The sequence below is a fragment of the Podarcis bocagei genome, assembly GCF_964188305.1.
Source record: "Podarcis bocagei genome assembly, chromosome: 5".
NCBI lineage: Eukaryota > Metazoa > Chordata > Lepidosauria > Squamata > Lacertidae > Podarcis > Podarcis bocagei.
The window spans coordinates 34,820,396-34,842,085 of NC_138129.1; the positions used below are offsets into that span (position 1 = coordinate 34,820,396).

The window sequence follows — 21,690 nt, forward strand, 5'->3', positions numbered from 1 at the left end:
AGATACCCATTTAGCAGAAGTTGCTCCCAATTCCAGGCACCACCCAGAGGCAGCTTAAGGTAGGTGTTTTTGTTTTTGTTTTGGAAAACTTTAGCCTTTTAATCACAGGCATTTTTGTTGTTGCTTCCTCAGCTATTGCCTCCAGCCTTGGCTTCTGTTTCATGTTGGTCTTCTGCTGGAAACAAAGCACATGTGATAACAGTCAGCCAGAAAAGGTAGTCCAGTTCTGATGCATGACTTTGTGACGCATGGAGTGCAAAACCCACATGATGTCATGCACACCACATTCTTGAGAGGGAGGCAGATAGTGCGTTTGCACAGAAATTCAAAGGCACTTCAAAATCTTACAATGGATTAACTTTTGTCTGAGTTCATCTTATGAATTATGACAGTTTCAGTTGACCCAGGCTCCCTTGTATCCACTAGAGGGAACAGGGTTGCAAAGGGCTTCAGGGAGGGTGGCTGTGCGCTTGAGTTAATTGAAACCAACAGTGAAGTCTCAGACTCATTAATATTAGCAGTGCTGACTCTGTTTGTTAAACCCTGTTGGACTGATCTTTCCCATTAGCTTATAAAAATAAGAAATGGGTTATTGCAAATCTTGGGTTGGCTGCTCCTTTCACTGTCTGGTGGGGTTGGGAGGAAAGCTAAGAAGCTTGCAGCAGTCCACTATAGAAATCAAACAAAGTAAATTGCATCCAACTCACTAGGCCATTTTTTAAAAAGATGTATAAATATTCTATCAAATTCTAATGGATAATACAATTTAATGATGTAGGTGGCATTACTTGCTATAACCAGTCTTTCCACCCATATAGTTAACTGTCTTACCTACAGGAATAACAAAGGGGTTAAAAACCATAGCTGTCAACGTTTCCCTTTTTTAAAGGGAAATTCCCTTATTCCGAATAGGATTCCTCACAAGAAAAGGGAAAAGTTGACAGCTATGTTAAAAACTACTCTTTGCATATCTATAGGGAGGCAGAGGCTCTAGCTCAGAGTGAAGCACATGTTGGGCATGTGCATAGGGTCCCAGATTCAATGCCTCCTGTCTCCAATTGAAACGTCTTTGGCGACAGAGCTGGGAAAGTTGTTTGCATGTGACATTGGAAAACTGCCGCAAGCCCCTAGCCTAGATAGACCATTGATTCAGTTTCATTTAAGTGGTGTCGTGTATATCTCTCAATTTTGAGCAGATGTTAAGAAACTGGTGGGAGGATAAGCAAAATTTTCCAGGCCTAGGAGGTGCCCTGCAAAGGCCTTTGCCCCACCACATAAGTAACAGGAGTTGAGAAAATTGTGTTTAATGTGCATAATCTATACAGCTTACAAAACTTGGTATTGACTTTGTGCTGGCTGGTGCAAAATGATTTTTAAAAAACACATCACAGAGCTCCGAGTATGGCAGCAACTCCTTCACTAATACAGTATGAGAGATGCAAGCAAATTAGGAGTTCAGTGTTTAATCAGTAAGTTGGTTAGCTGATCAGTTAAAAAAATTACTAGCAGGACATTCTTATATACACTTTCCAGGGAGTAAGTCCCATTGAGCTCAGAGTACACATGTATTGTACTGTAAAATAGTACCCCCAGTTCATCAGGCAGTGCATGTACGTGTGTGTGTGTGTGTGTTTTGTTTGCAGAGAGAGAGAGATATGAGCCATAGATAGCAAGCACAATTTAAGAGAAGCCATCTCCCTTCTCTCACTCACAGGAAGGTTTTCTCATGTAAGATCCTGCCTGCTCTGACAAGTGTGTGTGTCACTTAAAACCAAAGGAAGTATGCTTCATACTCCAGAAAGAGTGTTCTACAAAGCATATGTTTACTGAAACTTATATATGATTCATGGATACAAACATATTTATTGGGGTTGCAGCCCTAGTACAATGCCAGGTGATTCAAAGCCCCCTCTGTGCATGGCAAGGCTTCCTGTTCTCTCCTCTGAAGTGGAATACTTTGCAGGCACGGATTCTGCCTGATGCCTGCAGCAATGCACATCAAGGCAAGCAGGAAAGTCTTTGTGTGAATGGTGCACAGCCTTACATAAGTCTCTAGACTTGGGATAGCTCTCCAGTGAAAAATCAATGGAGTTATATATTGTAGAATCTATTTGGGCCTCTGGAAAGGTTTACTTCTTCCCAGTCTGGACAACGGTCAGGCAGAATGGTAATCAGCTCCGTAATTTGTTGCCTGTCAACCTCTAGAAGACCACCACACTTTAGAAAGGCTCTGAAGACTTGTTTGTTTCAGGCAGAGCTATGCATGGTGTGTATGTGTGCATAGCTTTATTGCTCTCAGAAATGGATGAACTGGGGATTTTATATTCTGGGGTGGGTAGGTGTATCATTACTGCAGGCTCATTTAGCTTGCAGTGCTGCTAGAAGTAACCTTGTCTCTTGTATTTATATTTTCTATTTCTGTTGTGTTTTGGAAATTTTTATCATGTAAGCTGCTTTGAGGGAGCTTTGCTTGGAAAGGAGGTCTAGAAATGTTTTTAAAATTGTATTTTCAGTTTTGGTCACTGTCCCCTTCAACTGGAATTAATTATGCACAGCACAAGGATTGTCCATCAATCAATCAATCAATCAATCAATCAAGAGTCTCTGTAGAGGAAACGACCCACTGTCTGAAATCAGTAAGGCCCTGATCCACTGAAAACCTAAACTTGAGCTTCTATGACTGTAACTGACTGGTGCAATTATTTACAGACAAGTGAGTTTAAAATATTTTTTATCTGTTCCCGAGCACCACAACTCCTGCTTCCTTTTCCTGAAGGAGGTTCACCCCTGGAAACAGTATACCTTTTGCTTTATAGCTCAACTTGCACCAAGGCCTCAGGGTAGGTGAAAGCAGTTTTATCTGGGAAGCTTAACAGAGAAGCTTCCCAGTTCTTAGGGGGTTCATTTTTATTAGGTATTATGCCAACATTGCTAAAATGGCTCAATACCAACCATGACTGACCACTTGGCCCCCTCTCCTCTCTGAGAACTGCCAGCTATAAAATTTCAATTCCTGCAAATGAAACTATTATTTATATGAATCTACTCCATTATAATTTGGCTCAATCGTTTTTGGCAACTGACTGGGAAGGAGCTATAAGAAGTCTGCAGACTGGGTTCGTTTTGTGTTTTGTGAATTGCCTGTGGTCACCTAAGTCAAGCAATTCCCATGTGCTAGATTAAGGTATGCTCATAAGTGATGAGAGTCTTTTGTTGCCAGGTGATTGGCAGCGGCTGTTCTGGCAGTCTGGCACAAGTGATTGATGACAGCACCTCCCGTTCTGAGAGCTGATTGGTGGGTCCCAAACTAGGACAAAAAATCATTTGTGGCTCTCTCTCCTTGATGAAATACATTGGAAATGCTAGCCTAAATTATTTCCTTTTTCACTATACCACTTTCAAGTACCAAAAGTCCCCTTCACAGTGCTGGCACTATTACCAGTGAGGACCTTTCCTTTAAGGCTCCCGGCTGTCATCTCAGTGGAGGAGTGAAGAGATAAGCCTTCCTTTTCCCTGCTGCTGCCTTTGGAGTGTGAATCAGCCCCCCCTCCCATCCCTTTAATTCACCAAGGAAAAGCAAGATATGTAGCTGCTTGCTATGTTTTAAAGTGCGCATCTAGTTTGGCTCCAGGGCATTAGATGCAGGGAATACTGCTGTTAATCCAGGCAAAAGTTCCAACCTGACTCAGAGGTGATTATAGTCTTTCCAGATCAGGCAGATCCAAAAGGGGTGTGTGTATGTATTATGGAGTCAAGGAACCTTATGCTGCCTACTCTATCCTACAGCTTCATTACCCACCCACCCCCCACATCGGGGCGGCATCAGAGGGCATGAGGGGTTTTGCTTTTAGCCTCAGCAGATTCTGCAGAACCTGTTCTTACCATGATGCTCTTGCCTAAGCCCTTAGCCCTAATCATAGCTGTCAACTTGGAAATTCCCTTATTCCGAATAGGATTCCTCGCAAGAAAAGGGAAAAGTTGACAGCTATGGCCCTAATTTCAAACCAAAGGATAATTATTGTTTGTTTTACTTCCTTGGCTCACATTTTGCCCTTGTTAGCCTTGCTTCTCCCATTCTTCACCTCTCGTGTCATCGCAATTAAAATTCGAGGCTCCAGTCCTATAACCATTTAGCTGAGAATAAGCCTGTTTGAATTCAGTATGGCTTATTGCCTCTGACTCTGAATAGGATTGCTCTGCAAGCCTCCTTGAGTAGATGCTACTCTGTATATTGCCTTGAATTCATCATCATGGGAGGAAAGAGTCTGTCTTCAATTGTAGATTTTCTCTCTTGCCACCAAAAGGCTGCTGTGGAATCTTCTTTCCAGTGCAACACAGTAGGAGCTGGAAGTTGGGTTGGTGGAGGAGGGGGTGAAGATTGAGGAAACCTTGGAAGCATCCTAGCAGAAAGGCATGGTGGGAAAAGCCAGCCAAGGCAGACATTTGTCCAACAAAGGGATGGAGAATGAGTGTCTTTCCAAATGTTTCTGGACTACAACTGCCATCATTCTTGATTACTGGCCATGTTGACTTGAGCTCATTGGAGTTGGAATCCAGCCACATCTGGAGAGCCACATGTTTTTCCCACACCTGTTCCACCTCCTGCTTTTTGAAGGCCAGCATTTGTGGGGAGTGATACTTTGCAACTTTATCAGATAGGATTATCCAAGCTACATCAGTGGATTCTAGCCCTGGTGGCTATGCTCTTCCTCCATCATCAGAAGCAGCATGCTTCTGGAAGCCACAGGAGGGAAGAATGCTCTTGTGGATGCATCCTGCTTGCAGGTTTCCCACAGGCATCTGGGTAGCACTGTGAGAACAGGATGCTAGATGGGCCATTGGCCTGATCCAGTTGGCTCTTCCTATGTTGTTATCCACATATGCCTTATCCATTAAATGCAAACAGGCAATATTTGGTGGAATCCTTCAAACTTTGATGACTGAGTTTTTGTTTTCTTAGTGGTGAGTTAACAACAAGATCTGAAGTGCACTCTTTGTTATCTTGGCAAAGGTTCCAGTGACTTAAGCCAAAAGTGCAGTTTCGGTATTGGGAATACTAACAGATCATTATTCTTACTCAGCTAATCAGTGACAAGCACTGTTACACTCATTCTGACAGTCAATTGCACTGCATATACTTGCTGGAAAATGTAATATCAGTGAGGTCTCACATCTGATATTCAACATACCGTAAATTGCTGTACTGTACAGATTTTCACAGTAGCATACATGAAGACGTCCCCCCCCCCTTATTCTTATTTCTAATAAGCCCTTGGAAATGTAGAAACGAGAAACCTATCTTTGTGGAATGGATTTTTGGGGGAATTATTAAAAAGATCTTTGTGAGTTATTAAGGGATATTAATTAGAATTTCAAACTTCAGCTGTATTTTCTCTTCCTACTATTATTGTTAGTCCCTATGAGATCTATTTAAGTGTTTGGCAAGCCGTCTGAGATTAATTTATATCCCCCAACTTCACACCTATTCAAACCATGCATGTCCCCATTCTATTCCCTAGAATGTGTCCCCAAACTTGAAGCAATCTTTTATCAAGACAATTTGTCTTTTGCTTCATTTTCTCAATTCTTTGTATTGTGTGTGTGGTCCCCGACTCAGGGTTAAGGAGTGGTTAACATGCATGCGAAGGTGATGGTTAGTTGATGAAGGCTCTGTGTGAAAGGAAGTGAAGGGAAGATCTCCCAGGGTGGGAGGCTGGGAGAAGTAAGGAAAGCTACTAGCTGAGAGCTGGGAGGGCTTACCTTTCTCTGTGTGGGCCAAGCTAAATTTTACCTGTGAAGGAGGACTTATATTCTCCCCCCTTCTCTTTCTCTCTTGGCTCTTTGTTCTTAGATTAGTTCATTCTTTTATTGTAACATATTATGAAAAGTATAATAATAATAATAATAATAATAATAATAATAATAATAATAATATATTATTTATACCCGCCCATCTGGCTGGGCTTCCCCAGCCACTCTGGAATTTTTTTTTAAAGGGAAATATTTTTTTAAAAGATTAAAAGGAAGAAAAGAGGAAAGATGAAGAGAGAAAGGGGGCAGAGGAAGTGAAAGGGGGAGAAAAAACAACAGGTGACATTCTCATGTCCTACTCCTGTTGTTTAGAAAGCTATTTTCTCTAGTACCATAGCTCTGCCACTATTTAACTACTAGAATTCTACAGAGGATGAGATAATTCCCAGAAGGCAGAAAATTCCCAGGAAACAAAGGCCAGTTTTTGAACACTTAGAAACCAGAAATCCATCTCCTCAAAACCCACTAGGGCTTTTGCTGCCCCCGTTCCATCCATTCTGGTGTCTGGTGCTTTGTTTCAAGATCCTGGCAGTTAAAAATAAAAGCATGAAGGACATTCCAGTGAGATGCAGGGGAGGAATAGGTGGTTTCTGATGAGACAATTCAGCCACATGCTGAAGAACAAGGGAAAGGCTAGAGGCTGCAGTTCCAGGTAATCAAGGACAATTAAATAGAGAGATGGAAACCAGAACAGCAGCAGACCACGTAGTAAATGTGTCACTGCAGAAAAACAACAACTATGAATCAAGGTTGTTGGGTTAGGCCCTAACCCAGCAAGCTGGAATCTCGATCTGTGTGGTTTTCCTTTAGGAGGAGTGCTTTTCAGTCTGAGCAGAGAAGGTCCTTGAACAGGTCCATATCACTGAGAACGGTAATATGAAACAAGAGAAATGTGTTCAAGTAAATTCCTCTGGTGACCATAATGGTTTCTCATGGCAGACGTAGGGTAGACTGCCCTTCTTTTCCTTTGTGTTCTTTGATCCCCTTGTTTTGGCATGTCAGTATGAGGGATGGAATGGGAAAGCTTCATTGAAACATAGCAAAATGAGAAACTGAAGTTTCCATCCCTAGCAGCGAGTAGTAGCTCAAAGGAACAAGTGTCTTGTACAGAGTGACTGAGGTTTCAGTCACTGCACTTAGTTAAGTGGGGAAAGGGTTGGTTCATGGCTGTTATGGTATAAGGGGTGGGCAGCATTGATTCCTGGCTGCCAGTAGGATGGCACACTCTATCTTTCTCTCTCTTTCCCCCAGTCCCTTGCATCGACCTATGTGGATGTCTAATCTTTGGAAGGAAAAAAGTTTGGAACCGTTGTCCCTCTTCCTTCTCCGCACAATGCAGTGAGGCATTTACATATGCTGCTACAGATTCTCACGGTCTGCTTTCAGGTGAAGATTTACCGATGGTTGTACTCTAGGCGCTTGTGCCTAAAGAAGTGCTGCGTGTTCTGCCTAGGTGCAATATGATGGACTATTTCACAGTGAAATATGATGGGCCTATTAATAATTGCTGTCTCCTAGTCTGACCTTGAATGGAGCTCCGGTGAAATCCTTGTTAAGTTTCCTTCTCCTTTATTTACAGCTGGGAGTGCACAGAACGTTTCCTGCTGCTGCCTGTGTAGTATGAAGACCCGTAGCATATCAATGCATGATCACTGAAATCCTATTTGCCCTCTTTGGGGTATTGATGTAACGGCTTCCTGCTATGAAGCACCTCTCTCTCTCTCTCTCTCTCTCTCTCTCTCTCTCTCTCTCTCTCTCTCTCTCTCTCTCTCACACACACACACACACACACACCCTTTCCCCTCCATCCATGCCCCCCAACTCGCTGCCACCTCAGCTGACTTAGCAGGCTCCCCCCGCGCCTCCCCCATTGATCAAGCAGGCGTACCGGTCTCCTCCTCGCCTGCTTCAGACTGCAAAGCTCAGCAAGTCTCACTGCGGGCGCTTGGAAAGGAGTTGGGATAGAGGGGAGGGGCTAAAACCACCCTCCGGGGTTGGAGAATGAACTGCACCACAGAGGCGGAGGCGGAGGCGGAGGAGAGAGAGAGCCCCTTCTCAATTAATGCAGGATCTTTATTCTATTGAGCCGCCTCTCCGCCAATGAGGTTGGAGCTCCGCAGAATACGGCGACGTACGGGAGCCCTGGAGGGGCGGGTGGGAAAAGCAACTGCAGCATTTTGAGGGACTGACCTGTCGGCTCGAAGTCTTCTGCCCGCCTTGGACTCTGTGTGTGCGTGTGCGGACGCTGGTGTGTATCTGTGTGTCTCCGCACCGGCGAGCGAGTAAGTTTCACTTTCCTTCTTGTTCTTTGCTTGCATCTGTGTCCGAGGATGTACTTCGGGGTGCATCAGAAACCAGACCTTCCCCTTTCCTTCCGCCTCTTCTGGTGATTGATCGTTCCCTAAGTAGTAGCGGGGCTCTGGGACAAAAAGGTTTGGCGAGCGCAAGGGTGGGGAGAGAAACAAGATTAACGCAACAAAACGCCTCCCCTCGCTTTTAAGTTTACTGCAGCAAGTGGAGTTATTTAGAGAAGCTAGTGGGGATCTCCTCGTCAGCTTTCTGCAGTTGAGCAGAGAATTCACTGGCCGTGGTGCTGACCGGACGGTCAACCAGATCTTGTTTGGCCAGGAGTGCTGAACGGACAGCTCCCCGTGGTTTTTGCGGCGGTTTGGCGCAAGGCATCTTTCCTTTCAGGGTACAGTACTAGGGAGATCCATGATAAAAGTGGCCGGTGGTTTACTTCTGATTGGAGCAAAAAAGAAAGGAAGAAAGCGGGCTGTGCCTTAGAATATAAGCATCTAAGCAAACAGCAACAACAAAAAAGACCCCATCCGTGTTTGTTTCTAATGATCCCAGGGAAGAGTCTCAAGATACCATTACCTGGTGTGCATGCTCCCACCTCGCCTTCAAGGTTATAGTCCAGACAGATGCAGAGGAAGAGGGTCACGCAAGCAGAGACACCAAAGTGGAGCAATTAGCATATGCACACACATATACAGATATACTGTACAACATGTTCTGTTTCAGGACATGCTGCAATCTAAAAATACTGCCAATTGGATGGTATGTGCACAATAGGTTTATATGCACCTGATCTGCAGCACGTCATATGTAGATCCCACTAGGGCACTCAGATACTGGTGCAATGTGCTGAATACAGAGCTGGGTTCCCTGGAGAGAGTGCATCGCTAACTTTCCTGATGCAGGAATGGAAGGGTTTCAGAATTCAAAAACCAGGTGTCAGATCTAATGAATATGAGGTTTAAAGCGTAACAAGAACTCACCTTTAGAGTGGGTTAGATTCATTGCATTGTGTTTCATTGCAAGAAGTCAGTCTATTGGGATATGGAGCCTTTGTATTTCAAATCTGTGCCTGTCCGCAATGGTTGAGGCAGGGAATCACTCTCCCTGACATTGCTTAGAAGAGGTGCTGACTCAGCTCTCTCTGCTCCTGCTCAGCAGGGTAAGATGGTTCCCAAAAGGGAAAAACAAACTGGGAACAGAACAATCCACTGCACCAAAAGGCAGATGCATCAATGTCTAAACACTGACCAATAGGGTCAGGTGTGAGAAAGAGGAATTGAAAGGGAAAGAGAGAACCTGCAAGGAAAAGAAGGAACCGCTGTGTGTGGCATTCTGGGGCATGCAAATTAAAGTGGCCTTTCTACATGGGTGGAACTTGCTGTTAGTAATATGTGATTGTGTGCACAGGTACACAGCCATGTGCAGAGATGTTAGCATGAAGTGGGTGGTATCTATGGTGAGCCCACACCTAACTCCATGAGTGCAACTGCTGAGGAGAGGTCATGAGCAATCATGGAAAGAGCTGCCAGCGCACTGCATGCACTGCCCAGTTTACACAAACCTTTCTTCACCCAGCCGTTTGCCTGTGCATATGAGAAACTCAGTAAGTGTGAACTGCCTCTATATTTCAGTGCAATGAGCTCTGTGAATAAGGGATAGGGGGAGCTTGGGGATTTCAGACAGTTTATATATTCTGGGGGTTTTTTGGGGGGGGAGGAAATGGAACTGTTGGCTGACTCTCTGAGGGCTACTGCAGGATGAGAGCTCTGGGGATGAGTCTGCTGATTCTTGGCTGGCTGGCACAGGGCAAGTCACTTTCCAAGCTCCCAGTCTATTATAGCTCTGGAGTGCTTACAAGATGAGATGGGAGATAACGATTTTCCAGCTCCTGAGTCATTAGCTCCGTCTGTTTCTGATAAGGCCTTACTCGCCCTTCTTGCTGCAGTCTCCTTTTGGAACACACGCACAGCCTGAACCAGTTGGCTGTCATTTACTCCAGACCTAGATGGCCTCGTTATACCTCGTCAAGGCTACTTTGCACTCTTATGAGTGCAGGTCTGAGCAGCATTAGATTCTTGCAGTGCTCCTGGGTTAACTTTTCTGATGCTGCCATTGGTTCAGTGTGAGTCTCCTTCCACTGCTATACATCATACTGCTAGCTATAATGGGTCGGCAATAGTTCTGTGTGCCCTTTTTGGATGCTATAATGCTGGGGGGGGGGCTCCTTGTAAAATGATCGGGTTTTCCTAGCACCAGATAATCCCACAGCAATTTTACATAAAGCAGGAAAGAAAAGACTTTGTGGAGAGGTACCCAAAAGGCTTTGGTGCAGCTGCTGCATCCATCCATTGCCTCTGTAGATTGTTCCCTCTGGACTGCTTCATCATACATGAGATTTCCCCCTAGATAGAGAGCATCTCTCTGTGTGGGTGGTGATGGAATAAATCTATCATGACTGAAGTGTGCTTTGATTTTGCAGTGAGAACACGGATCAACAAACCGTCATGTGTGTAGCACTTTTTTAGAGTGTAAGCTCTGCAGCTATTGATATTGCATGGGTGGGGTGGTGACATAGGAATGTGAATGCCCTAATACTCAATGCTGACCTAGAGGCATGAATGTGTACGCTGTATGTAGTTCAGACACGGGATGAGGAGTATGTCTTTCCTTGCGTTAGGGATCTTTTTGTGTGCTTTTCTATATTTTTGTTGATCTCAGTAAATGTACATGGGTGGCTTGTAATGCAAGCTAGTGTGTGCCAGGATATCCAGGATTTTCCATGTCCTGTTGTGATTACAGGTTTTTAATGGACATGGAAAGGCCGGGTGCTAAGGGGTATGTGTTTATGGGTGTGTTATGTGATATTTGGTGGGGATTTGAGAATGGAAGTCATTGGAGGATCCCACTGTTGGAGATCACTGAATGCAAAAGCATTTAATGAGAATGTAACTGTCAGGGGAGCATCAATGGATGCTGTAGTTTAACTGCCCCTATAGAAGATCCTATGGCATAACGTTCAGATGAAAAATCAGTAAAATGGACAACTATTGTGCGAAAGTCCTTTCAAGCCACAATGTTCTCTGAAGCTTAGCTGGCATGGGAGAGTCAGCATAGACATCAATAAGACTGAGTCATCCTGATTTATACACCACCCCTTTCTACTGCAGGTACCCCCGCTCAGTTATAACTTGCTTGTAATGCTGGGGATCATGGTAAACATCCAAGTTGAAAGTACGTTCATGTTATATGTAAAAGCCATTCCGTCCAATGTGGTTCTTGAGGATGCTGTGCTGTTGTAAGTGGTTGCCTGCACTGTGGCATTCTGGAAACTGTTCATTTTTGAACAGGGCAAAGAAATTACCGTAACTCTAAAGATGAAATCCAATGACATCTATCTCTGTGGCTATTCTGAACTACTTTCCTCCAGTGTTTTGTGTTAGTCGTTTCCACCCTGGTATTTCTTCCACAGCAGTGTATCAAGCATGGAGGCCAGAAGGTGCTCCAAGCTTCCTCTGCAGCCTGGATCAGTGTTCAGCTGGCTGAGTAAATCAGCGTTTACAATGTCTTTATCACCATCCTGTTGGTAGCAGACATAGATCACCTGGCAGTGTGAGTGACTCACTTTAGAATCCCAGAGCCTTTTGAAATACAGCTACTGCTATATTGCAAGAGCAAATGGGGGAAATGAAGCGTGGGAGTCAATGGTCATTTCCCCAAAGCTGTCTAAAAAGGCATTTCCTTTTGATATCTGCTGACCCCTTCTCCCAACTTGTTCAGGCTTCAGCAGGCTGACTCCAATGGTCAAGAGAAGGGAGTATGGGGAAACCTGGCTGCTTGGCATACATGATAGTGTCATGCCACAGGGTAGGGGGGTGATGATTGTCTGCATGCAATGAGAAAAAGCATTCATTGTCTGCAGACCACAACTGCATGTTCTTGAAATATGTCTGCGTGGCCAGGCAATTAGCAGCAGGAGAAAAGGATCAGCATATGCTAATACTCCAGGCTAAGGCAGACGACACTGAGCAACTTCTATTCAGTGAGCAGGCCCCAGGCAAGAACTGGAATAAGCAGACTGGGGAGGAAGAGATGGTTCTGTTGGAGGCCTCTCTTTGCAATACCATGCACCTTGGCCATAACTGAATGGAGTGAACTTTTGGATTATGGCCATGATGATGATGATGATGATTATTTATTTTTATGCTGGGTTACCCCAGTTACTCTGGGTGGCTTCCAACAAATTAAAACACATAGAGGTCAGGTCTTAGTGCTGCAGGAGAAGCACAGTTTGTTTTCTTTGGCTCACTATCAGGCATTTGTCAACTCAAAGTCATTAACTCACTCATCCCTTTCAGAGAAAATGGGAAGAAGGACTTTGACACATGTGACAACATTCTGGCATGTTGCTGAAGTGTGAATGGGACTCAATGGCTTTTACCAAGCAGCAAGACCCAACTATTTAAGGTCATGTAGTGAACAATATGGAGATGAGCTTTCAAGTATTCAAAGACAACAACAACAACCATTCATGGAAGTGGAAGAATCTGAACTACAATTTAGCAGCTCATTATAAACTTCTAATAATGATCTGGGCAGTGTATCTCCCAATACCAGAAGCTGTGGTCACACAACCATGGAGGGCTGTTGCCTTTGCACTATCCTTGTGAATTTCCTGGGGATATTTAGCTGGCCCCTTTTGATGTAAAGGATGCTTCACAAATCAATTCCTTTGTCTGAACCAGCAGAGCACTCCTTACTCTTATCAATACTAGACTTTTAATACTTAATAATTAGAATGGTTTTTGATTCTGTGTATTATATAGTTTCCTTTAACCTGCCTTTTGCTCTGTATGTTGATTGAATCCTGGCTGAACCATTGATTGTGATTCTTATGTTCTGATATACTTGCTGCTACAAACCTTAGCCTGTATGTAGCTGATGGCTTTCTTCTGCATGGTGTTTTGATGCAAGGGCATTTTGTCCTATTAGTAAGGTTCAGCACATAGCTTTGTATGATGACTGAGTGCCTCCTGCTTTTGCACAGTTGGCACCTGTATGATCCAGGTACCTGCATTCATCTTGGGAGACCTAGAATTCTGGAGACATATATCTGTCCTCCTACATTCCACAAATCCTGCCACCACTGCCCAACACTTCCTAACAGCATCACTCATGGCTACATAGCTGTGCCGGCTTGCAAAAACTTCCTAAGAGCCACACTATTTCCCCATGGTGGTCTGAGTATATTCCAAAGGTTAGAGACAGATGGATGCCAGCAGCAACAATATGTGTGGGTCTCCTGGAGCCTGTTAAACAGTGTTTTATTAGACATATGCACCTACCGGTATTTTGTTCCCAAAGCAAATGATCTCTTTGGGTGGATAGACAGGATGTTGTTTCTTCCTTTCTTGCTGCAGATTCCCCTCTCCCTGCCGCACCAGAAACGGTGTGTATGGCAGGGGGTCAGCTGCCATCTGCTGCATCATGTCTCACCAGTTTACATCATTTGCTGAGATCTCTGCAGTCTTCGTACTGCAATAAGAACTAGTAGGGTTTTGCAATGACTGTATGCCATGCATTTTATCTCCACATTCTCAAGCACTTGTTTTTACAGTTGGAAATGACTAAGGTATAGAGTGTCACTTTCCCAAGGTCACGCAGTAAAAAAGAAAAACAAACAAACATGGGACAGCTAGAAAGGGAAGCTCCTGCTGCCTTCATCTTCTAACCGATAGTGAATGCAAATGGTCTTCCTCGAAATCCTTTTGTCTAATACTCACACATGGACAGACCATCTTGAACTAAGTTTAACAATTAATGTCACAAATAAGTCATATTCCTATACATATAAGATTCTCTGAATCCCTGGGATTCCCTCCATCCCTCCACAGTTTCCATAGTTGTTCTTTTCCAACTGCATCATATAATGTTCTTCATGTTTTCTTGAAACTCAGTTCTCACCATAGTTCTCGTTACATTGCAAGTTTTTTTTTTTAATCCTGCCAATGTTTTAATTGTTTACAGTGTTCTTTGAAGTAACTTATAAATTCCCCCCATTCTTTATAAAATTTAATGTCCTCTTGATCTCTGATCTTCCTGGTCATTTTTTTGCCATTTTGGCATAGTCCATCATCTTTATCAGCCATTCTTCTCTTGTATGTATTTTACCTTCCTTCCATCTTGAACAGTGCTCTAAGCACCTGTGGTGTCGCCCAGGAAAAAAAGCTTCCAGGTTGCCTGTATCAACATTTAAGTAGGGAGAAGCTAAAGTGGAGAATCTGGAGGTGTCTAGCAGTCTCACAATCCCGCAGTTGTGTGTTGTGGCTGTGATACTCCAAAGGAGCTTCACCAGAATCCTCCAGTGTCAGCCAAGCAGAGCACGTTCATCCTCTTGCTTTGCATCCTCCCATTACAAGATTACCACAATATATCATGAACATAATTACTAGTACTAGTGATGGATGAACTCCCATCAGCTTGATTCAGAACCGGCTCAGAAATTATAAGCGTTCTCTTGAGAACTCTTGGGAGAAGGGGGGGGAAAAAGAATTTTCCTGCGAGTTCTTTGTCTTGTGGCTCATAATGTTGGTTCATGTGTGCTGGATGCACCTCATTGTAAAATTCCCTTGTAACTGTGGTTCCCAGTACTAGCCATGGAAGAAGAAACTGGAAATTCAAGCACTTTCCCTCCCCAAACAATCAGTGCTGGAAACAAAAGATGGTTTTAGAAACAACAGACAGATGGAGAAAAGTAGCCAAATATCAGTATGAAATAAACAAAAGGAATTTACCTGAACAGAGGAAGAACTTGAATGGGTGGTTTGGTCACATAGTGAATGTTTCATTGGCTTGGGCTGATGGGAGCTGCCTGTAGTTCAAAATATCTGGAGGGTGTGAGGTTGATGAAGGCTATTCTACATATTGTGCTTCTCAAAGTAATCCTATTGCTTAACATTTACTTGGTGCAGTTTAAAATTATTATTTTATCTGATGGTAAGCCTAAAGTCAGGGACTGCCTTACTATTGGGTTTTATTAAACTATTCTGGAAAACATTTTTCTCTCCCCCTAAACAGTAGGGAAAATGGTCATGAGCGATGTCCAAACGATGCATTCTGCCAGTGCAAGGTTTTGCACTTGTGCAACAGAAATTCTTTCCTTTCCTTTTCCTGTGTGTACCTGTGTGCCCTCCCCCAATCTGCTTCCAGAGTGTTGGGGAAAATGCCTATAACAGGTTAGGAGGCTTGTGGAGGGAAGAGAGAGGGGGAATTCCATTGCAAACAGAAACACTGAAGGAACATGTTACTTAGCAGTACATTGGATACAACCCAATATAAATACATACATTTTGAGTGCTTAAAGTGTGTGGCATATATTACCTCAGCAATTCTTACAGCAGCGTTTTCAGACAGGCCAGTATGAGAATGCGCTCATTGTCAATGGTGGGGTGGAGGGTCAGAATAACACTTGTTTTATGATCACTAATAAACCTTTCTACTCATTCTCTTATGGATAGTTTATGCCATACACCTGTTTTGGAAACATCCTCCTTGACTGTGCTTTGGCAAAGATCCTTTAGTGAATTCATAGCTGAGGTGAGCTTGAAACCAGGAACTTGCAGCTCAGACAGCTCACACTCTCAGCCCTTGCATGAGACTTGCTCTCCAAATGCCATTTGCTTATTAGTCCTCATCACTGAGTTATCACTGTGACTAAGTGCCATGTCTGAGTTGCAGTGGCTAATTTCTCTTCATGGCTTCTTTCATTTATAATGGGATTTTGATAACATCAAACGTCCTCAACTATCGGATAAACTAAAGCTGGCACAATTACCAATTCATTAATTCAATCTCAGCAGATAATCTAGACTGCCCATAGCAAGGATCACCAGTGTACCTGTATTTCAGCATCCACTTTATAAGACTTTGTTTCCTGCAACTTCTGGGAGCTGAAGTAGCCTTCCCTTCAGCCTACCAACAAGTGACTTTGCATATTAAGGGCCAGCTGGCCTAAATCCAATGTTTTTGAACTGCCAGACAACTTGGCAAATCCTCTGTTCATTCTATCATGACTCAGCATTGCAAACCCAACACAGCCAGTAAAGATTCCCCATCTTCCAGAGAGCAAAAAATAGACAGGTATAGCTTTATTTTCCATGTACTATATACATGATTGCATATGATTGTTATAGGAGTGCCTTTTTATAAGTTTCTTGTCCATAGCTTCTATTCCCATAATGCCTTGGAGCTCTAGGGTTCACAAGAAATGAACTCAGCTCATTTTTAGAAATGGGGGGGGGGCTTGATTAGAGGGGAACTATTGTCTCAGAAATGGGAGAAAACAGTGTTTTCCGCCTTACCCAGGCCAAGAACATAAAAGACATAGGATTAGCTGCGGGAACCCTCTCTAGCTAACGGAGACATTTTCATTCCCGAGCTTACAAAAAGGTTCCCTTTATTATATTGGACTAGATATGGGGGGTCAGTCCCTGCATGATTCTTGTGAATCCCTTCTGAATTTGCAACCCATAGCAGTTAGTGTGAGCAGTTAATGTGTGTAGATGGAGGGGAGAATCAAGGCACAGCATAGCAGCTTTAAAGTAAACTCCATTTCCTGTGAAGGAAATAAGAAATAGCATGGCATATAAACATTTTAAAGATCCCTTCCAGCATAGTCTCCTCCAATAGGGTTGTATCCAACAAAGTCATCCTAGCATATTCCTTCATTGCAGGGGGTTGGACTAGATGATCTACAGGGTCCCTTCCAACTCTATGGTTCTATGATTAGTACAAGGATTTCTGTTTTCGCAGCAGGTCTTCCTCTCCCCCTCCCCCAATCTCTTCTGAGGGTTTTCCCAAACCTCCAGAACAGATAGGTGGTGTATGGGAGCACAGGAGAGAGGAGGGAGAGAGGAAATTCCATTCTATAGGTGAAAGTCCTTGTGCTAACAGGACAGTTTCACCAAAAAAAATATACAGTGTTATTCTCAGCAGGCTCTCCAAAACCTCCATGTTTCCAATAATTTTTGTTTTCAAGTGATTGCAAAGAGTTCTGGAGTTTGTGTTGGTAGGTAGATGATTGACCACCATTGCACTCAGGTACATGTTAGTCGCAAAGCAATGATCCAGGAAGGTTTTTCCATGGTTTCTTAAATTTCCCAGCTCCTGCCCTTAGTAGATAGGAGCAGTCTGAGAGGGAGAATAGATGCCCAAACCCAGTCTTGGTTTAGAATGGCCCAAACTTCATTGGATACTGCTAGCGTAACAGAGAAACAGATTTCACTCTGAGAGCTCATCCATTCTTTCAAAGGATGGAAATGCTGAGGTATGTGTTGAGCAATTAATTAGACAGGAAAGATACAGCACCACAGAAACCACAGGGCAGTCGGATGGAAATTGCAAAATTCATGTAAAGTGCTAACAGGATACTCAAACCTGAGGTCTCTTCCAGACTGTTGCTTTTTTGCAGCAGGATTTCATTGCATACAACAAGTTCAGGTTGCCAAATTAAAGTGGATTTGGACAACAAATATGCTCCCCCCCAAAAAAAAAGACTTAAGGAAGATGATGGCAAAATGCATGGGGAAGTGTGCTTGATAGAACATCACACAACCTCCGTGCAAATAAATCAGGATGAGTTCTCAGTTAGCAACTGATTGTTGGATAACCTTCCCACAAACAAATCGAGAAGGAACAGGTTGAGTAGTAATCAACAAAGTCTTACGCAGAGTAGACCTACTGAAATTAATGACCATGACTAAGACCCTGTCTACACATACATTTAAACAGTCATAACTTCCCCCAAATAATTCTGGGAACTGTAGTTTGCTAAGGATGCTGAGAGTTGTTACGATACCCCTATTCCCCTCTCAGAGCTATAATTCCCAGAGTTCCCTGGGAAGAGGGATGTGTGATGTTTTGTTGTTGTTGTGTTTTTGTATACCCTGTTGGAAGCTGCCCAGAGTGGCTGGGGTAACCCAGTGAGATGGGCAGGGTACAAAAATAAATCATTGTTATTATTATTATTGCTGTTGCTGATGTTTTCAATTGTTCAGCCACTCTGGTAACCATTGCTCTGCAAGGGCAATAGGACTCACCTAACAGTTCTCAGCACTCTTAACAAATGACAGCTCCCAGACTTCTTTGAGGGGAGCTATTTAAAGTAGTTATAACAGTGCTTTAAATGTATAGTATAGATGGAGCCTAAACACTCAATAGGAGAGTGAAACTTAGCTGACTACCACCCATTGCCTGGAAGTGGCCAGAGTTAGTCGCATGTGACTAAGAGGGTAGAGAGAAACTGAAGCTTCTCTTACAGATCCATAAAGGAAATTAAACACAAAATACACACCTATACCAGCAAACAAGCTGCTTATGAAGGAGTTTGGGTGGGTGGAGCCAAAGATACAGGTCACTGTTTAGGTTGACCATCTCTCAGACTTCTTACTATGGGAGTTGTAGTCCTAACAACCTCTGGACGATTCCAGGCTGATCAACTCCTGCCTGCATGGTGGGGAATAGAGAAGAGTCCCACCTCCAACACCACCTGATAGCCCTGTGTGGGTATCTAACCCTGATGCTTATGCTGCGCCTTCACAGTCGGAGGTTGTATGCTTCGGAATACCAGTTGCTGGAAGCCACAAGTAGGGAGAGTGCTGCTGAGCTCTGGTTTGGCTTGTGGGCTTCCCACAGGCATCCAATCAGCCACTATGAGAACAGGATGCTGGACTAGATTTGCTGCTGGCCCGATTCAGCAGGACTCTCTTATGTTCTAAGCCAATTTTCACCGCAACATGTTAAGGCTGCAGTGTGCAAAAGACTTAGTCTGGGCTTGTTCCCAAAGCAATTTCCCTGGTCTTGCCTGAGTGGCTTGAAGACTTGGCCTTAATTCTCCCCACTCCAAGAGGGAAATGTACCATGATGTGCTTCAGTCAGCTTACTGCAATGCTTATGTGAACAACTTTCAAACTAAGAGCCGAAAGGAAGATCAAATGAAGGGAATGTGTCAAGAGCCACCGACAATTTTACACTTGCAATTTTACACTTGCAGTTCTCTGCTCTCCTCCCTACAGTTCCTCATCTGCTCTTGTGGGGCCTAATTATGTAGGCATATCTTTCCCCTCTCTGATCCAGCCCTGGCCTACACCAAAAAACCTGGGTTCGATCCTGCCCTTCTTTTTTATGTGAACTGTTGAAAATCCACCTGCATGAGCAAATCAAAGAAGGATGTGGCCCTTTCTATGAGGGGTGGCCTGGAGAGAGTAAATGACATGTTCTTTGTATTTAAATCACTCTTGGAACGTACTGCCTGACATTACTCAGCCATAATAAGCCTTTTGCTGCAATGGATGCTGCAGTACACGCCATGCCAGACTGAATCCTCCCTGTTCATTTGTGCTGTTTAGTGCTACACTGGCACAAATTTGAATCTGTCTGCTCCCATTGTCTTAGTTGGGAGGTACAGGGGAGCAGTTCAAAGATGACAACTCCTTGCAACAATAGTTTGGGGATGTTTAGAAAGCAACAGCATGATGCAGTCAAGGAATGAGACCCTGTGGAATTGACAGAGCGGTGAGCTAAGCTACAAGGATTAGAGGGAGCTCAAGTCGTATGTCTCTATGGAAGAAATGTTCAGTATGAAGCTCCCCCCCTCCCCTCCATATTCTGTTTTGAAACTGATTGTATTGCTAGCTTGCTTTGTTGGGGTAAATTTAGCTATCAAAATAAATACAAAATTGGCAAATGATCTGCTTGATTTTTAACTACCCACTAAGAGATGGCAGCCCGATATTCAGTTAAAACATTCAGTCCTCTATATCCATGAAGCTACAAAAGTGACCCTATCCAAATTACTGGCCAAAATCCAGTGCAGAATTAAACACACCCGAGGCCACTGGATCTGTGTTGGCTTGTGGCCAGTTCTGTGCAGTGTAGCAGTTTAGTGCAGGGTGGGAAAGCATTTTCAGCCTGAGGTCCAAATTCCCCTCTGGACAGCTTTCCACATGCCAGAAGTTTGTCAGAGGGAAAAGTGAGTGGAGCAATGGGTGGACTGTCAACCTTTGTACAGTAGGCTAGTTTCTGCACATGTACCACTCTATCCCTCATCCTGGGGAGAGTGGGGGTGGCTAGGAAGGAGGTGAGGAATAGAGAGAACCACAAGGACCTGATCGAGAGCAAGAAGGGTCATACCCAGCCCTTGGATCTCAGGTTCCCCACCCCTAGGCTAGAGTATTTGAACTTGAGTTCCAAATTTCTTTTAAGATATGAATCTCATTTGGTAATTTGGACTAATCATTATCTCTCAGCCTAACCCATCTCTCAGGGTTGTTGCCGGGATAAAATGAGAGGGGGGGGGGGGACCATGTATACTACCTTCTTTTCAGGGAAAGTGGATTATAAATGCCTGTGGCTCTGAGGGTGCTCTTCTGCTGGGTTCTTAAACCAACAATGCAAGTGTGATGGTGAGCAAAAACACCTAAGTGTTTAAACAAGCATTTTCTTGCAGTTTTGCCTTTTTTTGTTTGTCTGAGATGCAGTTTTGTGACAGCACCATGATGCTGGAGCAGGGAGGGAGAGAATATGACTTGATTCATGGTGTGCTTCTCAGTGCCACAACATCCAGGGGTCTCACAAGCATCAGTGAATTGATCTTCACACATCTTAATTTGAAGACAAGATAGCAAAAACACAGAACAGTTTAAAAAGCAATGTAAAAGAGAGAGGAAGAAACAACTGCCACTTCTGAGTCCCATTTTATGGAATGTGTTTCTACCACAAATTGATTGCAAGAGCAAAATCTTGGGTTGTGCCGAAGGCAGGAATAAAAGCATTTCAGAGGCACTGAGATAGCATTGAAAACTTTCCCTGAATGTCACCTGGTGTAGTGCATACAGTGGATAATCATAGAAAAGCAAATAAATGCTTTGCTAAGTTCCAAGATTGCATCTGTTCTGAAATGAGAGTTTCCCATTGTCCAGGAACCTTTGAAAATAAGCAGAAGCTCATGTTCAGTACGGAATAAAGCCTCAGTCATCCGTGATTTGATCATGGATGAAGGGACTAACCTGGCATGTATAACTGAGGCAGAGTGCATGGCCTGGGTGGCGCTATGCTAACCCAGCTGTGCCCGTCCAGGTACTTGATGCAGCACCACTGCAAGTCAGAGGGACAGGGCATTGTATCACTGTCATCCACAAAAATTCCATCTCCCTTGCCAGTAGAATGCCCCACACTGTATGGGTTCGAGGGAATGCTTGTCACGTTGGGTCACAGAGAGGGAATGGAGATATTGTTAGCATATCTTTCATCCTGCTGCACTACAACCTATGCAGCTGAGCTGGTGACTTGGACATGTCATGGGCCAGGAGTCAGCTTCACCTGCTGAACAGCAGCCTGAAGGGGGAGAAGGCAGAATAACTCCACCTGCAGCTGATCAGCCTTCAAGGTAAGGAAGAGAAGGCACTGATGAGAACCAGCTGGCTTCAGCCTTCTTAAACTGAGCTCTCAGCAGCAGGTAGATACTGGAAACAACACCTGTGGTTCCTGGCCCTACTTTGCTGCTTCCTGCTTTCCATCTGG

General features: G+C 43.9%; 1 protein-coding gene across 3 annotated transcripts in view; it reads left to right on the top strand.

Moving 5' to 3' along the window:
• Positions 1-7,876: 7,876 nt before the first annotated feature.
• Positions 7,877-21,690, top strand: part of SYT2 (synaptotagmin 2) — a 145,660-nt gene continuing 131,846 nt past the window's right edge. For 2 of the 3 annotated variants that reach the window (XM_081194747.1, XM_081194750.1), the window contains exon 1: positions 7,878-8,093. The gene's annotated coding sequence lies outside the window, so the exon portion shown is untranslated. Of the gene's footprint in view, positions 8,094-21,690 lie in introns of all 3 variants that reach the window. The other variant, XM_081194749.1, reaches the window with a different exon arrangement.